Below are 12,667 nucleotides of genomic sequence, written 5' to 3'. Positions count from 1 at the left end.
TAAGCAAATTGGCAACAGGTGTGAAAGCAGAGTTGCACTATACGATTGTATTGAATGGCACAGCAAGATTGATGAGATATGTGGTCCATTTCTTTGTGATAATTATTTTAAAAATGATTTGTTTAAAAATAAAAATTACTAGAATTTGTGGCATTTCACAAATATTAAGTTAGCACATCATGGGGTCATCTTCTCCATTCATTCTTTAAGTTTCAGCGATACCTTTCTAATACATCACATTCCACTGCACTTCCTCTAATTACTCCAGTTTCACAGTTATTGCAACTTAAAAATCTGGACCAATATTTCTCTTCAATTTGACCAACATTGCACAACCTGTGCTTACCTGATCAGCCAGCAGAGGGGGCAAAACGTCCAATTTCTTTGTTTTGCAACTTGCAGGCCGAGTAGCAGACTGATGGGATATTCTGCAATATGCTGTTGCCAGTTGGAACTGTGTACAGTGACCTACATTTCTGAACTAGAGGTAGATTTCATTTCACAGGCGATCTCTTCGGAAATCACTCATTTTCATCTATTGCTTAATCAGAGTTTATGTTTCTGTGGTGCACTTGCTCTGAATCAAGCTCTCTTGTTTGGAGTGCCAAATTACAGAATTTCCAATATTATCTGATCTTTGTAATTATTTGACAGTGCTGAATGACAAATGCTTTGGCAATTTATTTTCTGTTTCAATTGTGATGACACCAAGTTTTTTTTTATTTAATATACCAATGAGACATCACATGTGTATTTAACAAGACCATCTTTTAGCTCACAGTAGGAAAATTGGACTCTGAAACATTGTTGTTGCCAGTGCTTTGGAAGCCTGAAACTGAAGAAAATCTGAGCCAGATGCCTTTGGCCACTTCAGGCATGGCCTTACAGTGACGGTCAGTGCTTGAGTCTTGGCATGCCATGCATCTACTAGGAAAATGTTGAGTCTTTGAACCATTGTGTAAAACAGCTTCTAATGATGTGCATCAAATCAATCTCCCCATCCAGGGATTGCTCTATTGTCCTCTTCCAATCACTCCTGCTGAACCTGTGCTCAGCTGAACTCCTCTTGTCCTTGGCAGTAGCCACAATGCCTTTAGCCCGAGACAGTGAACTATACCTACTCTCCTTGTGTCACTGTGATGAACACCCCATCCCTGGCCTGACCTGGCATTTAAATAAGCATACAACATTAAGGTGGGGATTTTGACTGACTTCTGCAGGTGCAGAATTAGTGGAGGTACTGTGCTCTATTATTAGAGGAGTTTTGCTAACATTTTGGACTGAAGGGAGTGGGGGTTAGATTTTCACAAGGAAGCCAGAGGAGTTGGTTGGCCTGTCAGAAGAAAATCTGCTTTAGTAAAGGGGATAAGGGTTGCTTTTCCTGTTGAGTTGCAATATGACAATGGGGATTAAGCACTGGCTGCACAGAGGTGAGAGATTACACAGAGGTATGAGGAGTAAAGGTAGCTGTCGAACACCCATTCATCAGAGAACTTTAGGAAGCACACCTCCCTCTACCTCAGCCTGGAGCAACGAGTGCAGCACCTGTGTTTCACCAAGGAGGTAATATAGAAACATAAAAGATAGGAGGAGTAGGCCATTCCACCCTTCAAGCATGCTCTTGCATTATCATGGCTGATCATTAAACTCTATACCCTAATCCCAATCCTCCCCTCCCCCATATTCCTTGATCCCTTTAACCACAAGAGCTTCATCTAACTGCTTCTTGAAAAGCAAGTCAGTGAACTTCTTCACCTCATGCAACCCGAACTGCACCCAAAACAGCAGGGTGAGAACAGCCAATGCCCTCACTTTCTACACCATTAGTCCCTTCCAGGCAGACACAGGTGACATAAGCAACATTTCACAATTTATCAACCATTCTGCTCCATCAGGGCAGGACACAGATGCTCTATATAGGAGACTTCTTTACCTTCTCATTAATTAGACATAGCAGGAGGATGATGTTTGCAGATTACGATAACATAGTAGGACTCCCAATGGTGCAGCATTGAACCGATAACACATCAGGCTCTATGGGCAAATAATCAATGGCTGCCACTCCAGTTGTTATGACCATAACCAGGAGATCTTCTCAATGAACATATTTTGTCCTGGTAGTAGCAACAATACGTTCATGCTGAGATCAGCTGTACCTGCAAATCTTGAGACATTATGAACCAGACGCTGGCGGCTGGGAAATGAGGGGTATCCAGTAAATATTTGGATAAAGACTCCACTCTGCAAACCAAACATGTGTAAACAGCTGCGTACAAAAGTAACAAACACCATCAGGTTCCCTCAAGAAACAGTTCCCCTGTCTGGGCCAATCAAGGGTGCCCGAAAATACACATTAAGTATTGCTTAACTATCTTGAGGGCACAGCCATTGCCACCAGGCACATGGCCCATCGTCTGAAGTAGCCTCCAAGAGGAGACAACGAAATGATGTACCAGACCCTTTCTTCCAGTCAGGCTGTCCACGAGCGGATTATAGAGATGTCAGTTCTGCCAAGATCTCAACCCAACGTAAGAGTTGCTCCACAATTCCCACTTTTCAATCTCTGTCACGGGCCATCACAGCATCTTCGGCAAAAACACTTAAGTAAAAAATCAATAGCCAAGAAAAAAAAAATCCATAACAACATTATTTGACAGCACTGACAATAATATACCCAAAACTTAGCAGTCACGCTATCTTGCCTGGCAAGGTGCTCCTCTGCGGTGCTACTCCAGTGCTTACAGTGTGGCTAGTGGAAGGCTGCTGACTTTCAATGGGGGAGGGCTGCAGCAGGCCCATCTCGAGTGCATTGTTCCAATTTCAATAATAAATGAGTGACTGTCAACATGTCAACTGATGCTGTGCAAAGTGATAGTGAGCACGTGTCCACAAGGTAATCACCTCTGTTAGAATTTGTACAGAAAAAAAAGAGAACTCTCTCATTTCATAAGTTTGTTTGATTCAAACCTAGGTTCCTGCAGCTTTAAGTATTCCAGTTCACTATTTTCCAATGCTTGCTATGAAGAAAGATGCAATACACACAGATTTGCACAACTGTTTTCACACAACAGATAAACACATTAAAAAATACATAACTGCAACATGAATGAGATTTTGAGGTCAGCAGCCAAGCCAAAATGCCTTGAGAAAGTTCTCTTCAAACACCTACAAATCTCTGTAACATAAAGTACTCTGCTGTTAACACTGGTTTAAATCTGGTATCAAATAAATGGACCTCCCAGTGTCAGGAAAATGATGCTGTCAAGTAGACTAACCAGCCAATCACATCGGAGTCACCTCATAAACCAGGAAATAAAAGTTCAATTTTCCACCTTTGATATGAAATATTTTAAAGTAAACAGAATAATGATTACTGCAAATCTCTCCATTATAATGAAAAAAAGTTACACTTTCAAAAATGTTTAATGTTTCGACTATTTCAGTCCATACATCAAAATGGAGAAATATGACATTACAGAAATGTAGAAGTGGTTTTACAAGGCCTATCACAATTTCCAGCAGTACTATAAGCATGATACACCACTTACAAAAAGTTCCAGTGAATTCAGCAAGATGAAACTTTATCAAAAAATTTATTACAGTAAGATGAACAGTCTACTAAAAAGGCAAGTTTTCCCCCAATTCAGTGATTTTTACTTAATTGAAGTTTGACAGGAATTCAACAGCATACTCTTTGGGAAGCATATAGCACTAACTAACTTCTATATTTAACTTTGTGAATGCAGTCTCTTTAATTTACCATCATTTCAGAGGGGCAATTCCAGTGAATTTTAGGATGAATTAGTATTGATGTGAAATTCAGGCCAGAAGTTTAATTGGTGAATGGAGTTCAGGTATAGATAAGCAACAATCTCATTGAATGGAAAACCAGGCTCAAGGAATCAAATAGATATTTTGGTTTCTATGTTCATAACATTTACTTTAATACTAGACTAAGCAATGATGACTTCACAGAATCATTACAGAGCAGGAGATGGCCATTGGCCCTTCAATTGAGCATCATTACCCAGTGCTAATCTCCTGCATTTTCCCAAACTCTTGCACGCTATTTCTATCCAAATAATCATCCAGTGCCCTTGAAAACCTTAATTGAACCTGGTTTCACCATACTTCCATGCAATACATTCCATAACCCAATTCTTCACTCAGTGCAAAAGTTTTTCTCACATCACCCTTGTTTCTGTTGCACATCCCTTCAAATCTATTCCTTTTATGAGCAAAACAGTTTCTTCTCATCCAGCCTGCTTATGATTTTGAAACCCTTAATCAAATCTTCTCTCATCCTCCTCCTCTCCAAGAAGAGACATCTCAACTTCCTCAATCTGTCCTCATAACTGAAGTTTCTCATTCCTGGAACCATTCTTATTGGATTTATTGCAATCAGGAACATTTACAGCCGATAAACTACTATACAGCACTGTTCCATTTTCTCCAGATGTCTACATAACTTATTAAACGAGTAAAGTTATGCCTTGACTCAGATCTAAATTTAGAAATTCTAAATAAAAATCTAGATAGCAAGGTATTTTCTTCCCTGTAGATGTCTAGTCTCTGTGACTACAGGATACAGTTTCATAGGAATTTAGGACATGAGAGCAGGAGTAGGCCATCTGACCTTTTGAAACTGCCTCACCATTCAATAAGATCATTGTTGATCAGGTTGTAATCTCATCTCCACTTTCCTTCTGTGCCTTATAACCCTGAACTCCACATCTAACTAAAAAGAGGACTGCAACTACCCCCTTCAGGGGTCAAAAATGTTCTCGACTGCATTTCTTGCGTTTCGTGCACCTCTGCCCTCATATTCCCCCTAACAAAAACAAAGTCAGAATCCCCCTTGTCCTCACATATCACCCCACCAACCTCAGTGTCCAACGTATTATTCTCCGCCACTTCCACCACCTACAATCTGACCCCACAACCAAAGACATATTTCCCTCCACACCCCTATGTGCCTTTCATAGGGACCGGTCTCTCGTGACTCCCTCGTACGATCCACACTCCCTCCTAGCCCCATTACCCCTGGCACCTTTTCCTGCAACCGCAGCAAGTGCTACAACTGCCCCTACATCTCCCCCCTCACCTCCATTCAAGGCACCAAACAAACCTTCCACATCAGACAGATGTTCACTTGCGCATCAGTCAACGTGGTTTTTTGCATCCCCTGCTCCCTATGTGGCCTCCTCTACATCGGTGAGACCAAGGGGAGGCTTGGAGACCGCTTTGTAGAGCATCTGCGCTCTGTTCGCGACAAACGAAAACACCTCCCAGTTGCAAACAATCTCAGCTCCCCCTCCCACTGCCTGGGTAACATGTCCATCCTGGGCCTCCTCCCGTGTCACAATGACGCCACCCAGAAACCGGAGGAACAGCACCTCACATTCCACCTTGGGAGCCTACAGCCCGATAGCCTAAATGTGGATTTTACCAGTTTCAAAATCTCCCCACCCTCGGCCTCATCCCACGACCAACACTTCCTCTCATCCCTGCCTCCATGACCTGACACAACCTGTCCATCTTTTCTCCCACATATCTGCTCCTCCCACCTCACTAACCAATCCCCACCACTCCCCACCTCCCTCTCTATTTATTTCCTAGCTCCCTTCCCCCTCCCCATTTCTGAAGAAGGGTCCTGACTCAAAATGTCAACATTCCTGCTCCTCCGATGCTGCTTGGCCTGCTGTGTTCCTCCAGCCCCACACCTGTGCTATCACAGTATTTTGTACTCTGTCTTTGCTATAGAGACCAGTAACTAACTATTCTGTCCCCTATTACTTCTAACAACACAAAGAAAAAAAAAAGTTCCCCATCACTGTCTTAAAGACAGAGACCTCAAACTATGCCCCTAGTTTTAAGCTCCCTCACAAGAAATATCCTTCACATCTCTGCCTTATCCAGTCCATTTTCTTTTTCGTTTCTAGAAGATCACTCTCATTCTTCCAGATATTAATGGAAACATGTCTAACTTATTCAACCTTTCTTCATCCCAGGAATAAGGAAGCATGAACTTTCTCTGAACATTTCTAAACGCATGGTTTTAAATAAGGATACCAAAACTGTACAGAGTACTACAGATATGATCTCAGTGATAGTCTATACTGCTGCAGTAAAACTTCCTTACCATTTTATTCTATTCCCTTGCAATAGCATAACATTGCCATCTGAATCAACTTACTGTACCAGCATACTAAATTATGCCATTCATCTACCAAGAACCCTCTGTACCAGAGTTCTTCTACCTCTCTCCACTTAAACACTACACTGATTTTAAATTCTTCCTTCCAAAATTGACATATACATATACTCAGTCTGATATTTTGCCCAATCACAACCTATCTATATTCCTTTGGAGACTATTGCCTCTTGACAATGTCCGCACAAAGCACACCACCACCTCCCCACCAAAAGCTATTTTGGCATCAACAGCAGATTTAACTACCATGCATTTAGTCCCCTCATCCAAATCTTTGATAGAAATTGCAAATAACTGAGGACCTTGCGGTATGCAACTAATGACAGCTTACCAACTTGATATAGATTCACTTATTCCTGTTCGCTACTTCCTGTTGGCTAACCAACAGTTTGTTTCCCCTTAAACCATGTGCTCTTACGTTGTGCAGTAACCTTTGACGTACATATGAACATTTCAATTGGGTGCCTTAAAGAGGCCATTCAATAAGAGTACAGCTCTAAGAGTACAGCTGTCATTCAATAAGAGTTCAGCTGACCTGTTCATGCACCCTATCAAATGCTTTTTGGAAATCCAAGTACACCACATCTACTGGTTACCCTTATTTTGACCACGAGGAAATAAGTTGCGCCTTTTTCAATAGTCCCTCAGTTGATCACTTGAATTAGAGGTTTGCTAGATCAAAAAGCAAATAAATTACAAGGTTTAATTGAGTGAAAGAGGAACTTGAGTACCTATTATCCCCAAACTAATAAAAAAAACACATCAAACACACATACAAACCCAGGTACAAAGTTTAAAAAGTAGGGAGGAATCCTACTACAGGCAGGAAGGTAAAGACAATCACACCTTAGAGTACTTTATGTGCTCTATTTTAATTCTGAGCAGTTGATGTTGACTCAGTCTGCAGCAATGGCAAAGTTACTAGATCTTGAGCTTGGTGAAAATGGTTCGTTCCAAGTTGCTTTTTCTCTGCGCTCTAACGTTGAGGTTGCGAGAGACAGGGAGGGGCTCCAGCTTCTTTTTGAGATCAATTAGTATTTTTTTCCTCTCCTTTGCATTTTCAGAATTCCGGTTCTAACTCTCTTCTAGTGCAATCTTAATTATGTTTCAATATCGAGCTTCTTGCTCTAGATATTCCACCACTGTTCTGCAATTTGTGTTTCCGGACTTTTGGGCAGAGCGCCTTCCTGCTCCTATGATGCTGCTTGGAGCCTTCCTGCTCCTATGATGCTGCTTGGTCTGCTGTGTTCATCCAGCTCTGCACCTTGTTGTCTCACACACTCCATCTCAAAGTACTTAGCTACTCCATTTAATTTTTCCGAGGACAAGGCTTTTACTTATAATATTATAAGTTACTTAATTTGTGCTCTGAACGCATCATCAACTGGACGTTTTAGCACTTTTAATCTTAAGACACCTGAGAAAACCCTTTTACAGTTTACTTCTAAAACTGCTTTTGGAGCAACGATTTATTTCCTCATTTCAATTATTTCCTTAGTGTGTTCTAATTGCACAATGAACCCCAAATTTATTTTTGAATAAAAGCATTACATTTGCTACTTTGCCATCTGCTGGGACCCTTCCAGAATCTAAAGAATTTTGGAAAATTATAACTAATGCACCTGTGCCGCTTATTTTAAGACTCTAGAATGTAAGCCATTCGGGATTTGTTAACTTAGGTCCAAGAATATTTCTAGCACTTTCCCCTGGTTTTAACAATGGGTTATAAGTCTATCCCTCCCATTGTCTCTTGATTTTCAATTACCTTTGGAAGTCTCGAGTAGATAGACACAAATTAACTATTCAAAATTTCCACTATTTCCTTGTTCTTCATTTTCTGGACTGATTCACTTTCTCTTTCCAGGACCAAGGCTTATGTCATTCTTTTTCTATTCAAATACATTTAGAAGCTTTTTACAAAAAAAAAACTACTATTGAACTTTCTCTCATTCTCCGCTTTCTGCCTCTAATTTCCTCCTGCATGATTTCTTCTCCAGTGTAACTACTGTTAGTGAGCCTACAAGCTAAATTCCCTGTAATTCTTGTTTCTGCCGTGCAGATCTGCAAGGTCTGAGAGATACAGTGACTTCTGGCACAAAAAGTCAAGATGTCAGCATGGCAGTCAGTGAACGCAGAACCCGAGTAGACTCACAGCCTAACGGGAACATAGCCCACAATGAGCTTTTAGCTTTACAATGTATCTCCTCCCAGACTGATTCTACATCTTAATTTTTCAAATTGAATTCATCTCTCAATAATGAGAAAACAATTAATTAAGAGCTACCCTACCAACATTTCCTAGCTTTTTATTAGAATGTCAAATACCCATTGGTCACCTTTCAAATATGTCTCTGTAATGCCATGAGTCGAATCTGACTTCTTCAGAACCAATCTCTGAAAAGTTCACATTTGACTTGAAATGTTAACTCAGAATCTCTGGGGAGAGAAACAGTCAGACATGAAATTTCTAGTATTTTGTTTTTATTTCAGGTTTCCAAAATCCACTGTAATTTGCTTTCATCTCTGTAATGCTTATCAGGTCATACCTAGCTATCTCCATCTGTGTTAATAATTCATTCTTCGTGTTACAAATGCTGTGTGCATTCAGATACAAGTCTCTAAACATTTTTTTGAAACCATTCTTGCTTTCTTTGGCCTTGTTAATCCTACACGAGCTTTTGAACATATTACTGAGGATGATACTCCAGTTGACGTGTAATTGTTAAATAATTTTGTGACCAGAACAGGGATTGGTCTAACAGCATTATGTCTCAACTGAGAAGTGGATATTGAGGCATCAGAGAACCAATACTGGTCTCACAGAATACAAACTGAACTGAACTGTCTTGAAGCAGCTCTCTTCCAACTCATTTTCAACAATATCCACTGGATGAATCCACAAATTGATAGTAATTTGGTTTTCTCACACCGGGGAGACTGTAACAAGGCTAATATGGTGAAATAAAAAGACATGTTACTGAAGATGGGGCACTCTTTCAAAAGTGGGGTAAGGAGTAAAGTGGTAAATGCCGTAAATCTATCACCAAGAATATTTGGCTGATTATATAATAGAAACAACAAATGCGGAAAAAGGTTTTTAACTTTAGATCTTGTACTTCAAGCACTGAAACATGATGCTAAAACATAAAACATTATGCTTCGATAACTCCACTAACAAAAAACAGACACAGTATCACATTAGAAGTACTCGTCTTACCACACCATGAATGTGACCAATGGTTTTGACTACCTTGTGAAATTATTGTACAAAGGCTTGGAAATAGAAAGAAAATACGCAAAATTAGGATACATAATTATAAAGGCATCCCTAAGATAGTTTGTGATGCAATTACCTGATTACCCATGGTATGTATGGGATAGAAAAATGAATCTCAGGTTTTAATTCCATTGTGTACAATTGTAATCCTTAAAATTGCAGTACTGTCACTGTCATACAAATCATTGTACTTTCCCTTTAAATCTTTCTCCCCACTATGACTGCTGCAGGGTTTCTCACACTCGGACCCATATCAAATTTCTATAGCAATCAAAAAGATGCAAAAATGTAAAATTGCAAAAATGCAACTGAAATTTTGCACATTACACAATTTAGAATGAGTGTACACAAACATACATCATGGGTAGTCAAAGAATAGGTTTAATAAAAATAATTAAACTTCCATTTGCTCTATAGAACTTCATAGAAAGTAATTCAATAAATTACAAATGACTTTTAAGACTCTTTGTACTACAGAAAGCCAATTCAGACTACACAGAATACAACCTGCAAGTACTGCAATTGTCCAAAATAAAAACACACAATCATCAAGCCTCCAGCAACATAATTAAATACATGGTCAGAGCAGCTACCAAAGTTTGACTTACAATAACTACAAATACACATATTCAATTTACCAACTCATCAGTGATCCTGTTAATGGCAGCATGTATTAGTGTAATTCCTTTGCGTGTTTGCTCATGTTGACTAATGCTACATTGGTGCATCGCATCAGCCACTGAATGTTACACATTGTTGTCTCCTGCAGCTTTACTTCTGTGGACATTTTTAAATGTAAAAAAGCAGGACCAAAGTAACAACATCTGAACACAATTATTGCGAGTCAGTCAGAATAAGGGAAACAGTTATTAAATCGAACCTGGAGGCAAACGGAGACAATGTGACATTTTACATACATGTTTGAAAACTGTGGTCTGTCAGATCTCACCATTGTAAGAGAATAATGACAAAAATAGTTAATTACTAGACTTCAGGGAAATATATGTTTATATACAGTAATGCTTCATTTCAGACAGAAGGAGCAATTCGGTATATAAAGAAACCAGCACAGTATAATTTAATTTAATGCTGCCTGTGTTTAGCACTACAAAATTACTGTAAAAATATTTTAAAGTATTCACTTAGTTTGCATACTTTTTAAAGCTGTGGTATCCTTTTAGGTGGCATGTACAAACTGTATTTGAAAATCTAAATACTATCCTGCACATACACCAGTCTTCAAAAGTACCAGTCATTGTTGACTTGAATATTAAAATCAGTACTACAGTTGAAGGCTGTAACTGTTTTCAAAGTTCAAAATTCTTCCACCTGTCAGATTGAAAATGCAGTGGATCATATACATGCTTTTGTCATTTTTTAAAAAAATTGCCCCACCTAGAGTAATGAAATTCTGTTGGATGTACAACAATGACCAAATTTCTACCTGAAATGCTTAGAACACAACCAAACTCCGACACATTTTCAGAGAAATTCAACTGATTTATCCATGAAGTTCTGTGCAGATTAAAAATCATTCTCTAGGCTGGTCAAGCATTCTGGAAGCTTCAAATTAATTTGCTTCTGTGCTGCAATGTTTGTCCCTCTTCCATGTAATTAAAAGTAATCAATTACATACTTATACACTGTACAGCAAAGTTGTGGGCTGTACCATGTTTTTGAAATGGAATTGATCTATGAAAGCTAGCAAGAAAGTGGGATACAACAGCTTTAAAAAAATGACTGCATATTAAACCTCTCTTTGTAAACTGTTGCCTCTCAATACATTTCTAACTGTGAAATCAACATAAAACTCAATACTGCAAATGGCATTAATTGCCTTTGCTTCTAGCATATGGGTACTTGTGCATTTTAACACTGCTTTGCAATAATTTCACACCAGCTTTTGACGATTTTTTTCCAGTCTATTAATGACAGCAGAGAGGAACACAGTGTATGAAATTAAAACTACCGTGCATATGCGATATGTTAGTGTAACAAACAGAATTATACAAACAATTCACAAGCAAAATAATTCTGCAATGCACACAGCCAATAGTGCTCTGCTTTGTTAGTTCTATCATCCTGGTGAGCTTCTTATATCAGGAGACATTGGTTTGTTTTTCAAATTCAGTACTGAATGCCCAATGTAAAACTGTAGTTCAGTATTGATTAGTATGATGCTGGTAGGCAATAGTTGCTGGGGACCCAAGTTTAAATTGGATCAGCACTGTACCCACAGCCCTTTCCAAATAGAGGTTGGCATGGTTCCTATGGAAAGATGATAATGTGTGCCAAACAATATTTCACTGCAGTGGAAACAATTTTATTTTTCAATGCAGCAAACTAACACACTGCACTGCAGTGATAATAAACACTGAAAACTGTAGAATAAAATGCATCACTTGCCTCTTCTATTTGTATACTTTTATTTGATCAACACAATGATTCCTATAGTGATTTTTGGCAGGAATGCACTGTATATTCAAATTTACCAAACCACTCCTTACCTAGCTTCTTTGTATGCAATGTAAATTGGGATCAAAGAATCCTTTCTGAACACAATTCCTATTTCGGTTGCCTATGTTGAGACACCAACTAATCATTCCCATGAATGAATAACCAGGCAAAATATACGGCACTTATCTGTGTGACTTCCCATGGCACCTTGCCCCCTTTTAATAATTTGCAGAGAAAGAACACATGCAAAGTGAAAGCACTCACTACAACCAGCTACATAATGTGATAAATGAGACATCTTGCAAACTGCAAACGAAGCGAATATTATACAAACTACTTCTGTAAAACTTCTAAACTAGCGCAGCTGAGGTAATAAATAAATAGCCAGTTTTATGGCCAGTTGGGGAAAAAAAATCTTCCAAATAACTCAGAAGTGTACCTGAATTTTAAAACTGACAGTGCATCACAACACTTTAGCAATAAAATGCAAACTTCCATTTTGACTGTTGCCATGTTGCATTATCAAGATGTATATTCTACAGTTTTAATGACATTCTTTAGCTGCCAGAGTTATTGCTGTGTCTCCTGCAGTTTGATCTGAGTACTGAAATGTGTGTCAAGGAGTTTGTGGATTTATATACAGAAAGTTAATATGATATGCATAAAGGTACTCTCATTTTCCCTAGTTCACACCAAATATATTAAATATACGGCTCTCG

This window comes from Rhincodon typus, chromosome 15 (assembly GCF_021869965.1).
Source record: "Rhincodon typus isolate 14 chromosome 15, sRhiTyp1.1, whole genome shotgun sequence".
NCBI lineage: Eukaryota > Metazoa > Chordata > Chondrichthyes > Orectolobiformes > Rhincodontidae > Rhincodon > Rhincodon typus.
Note: the sequence above shows the minus strand (reverse complement) of the source record.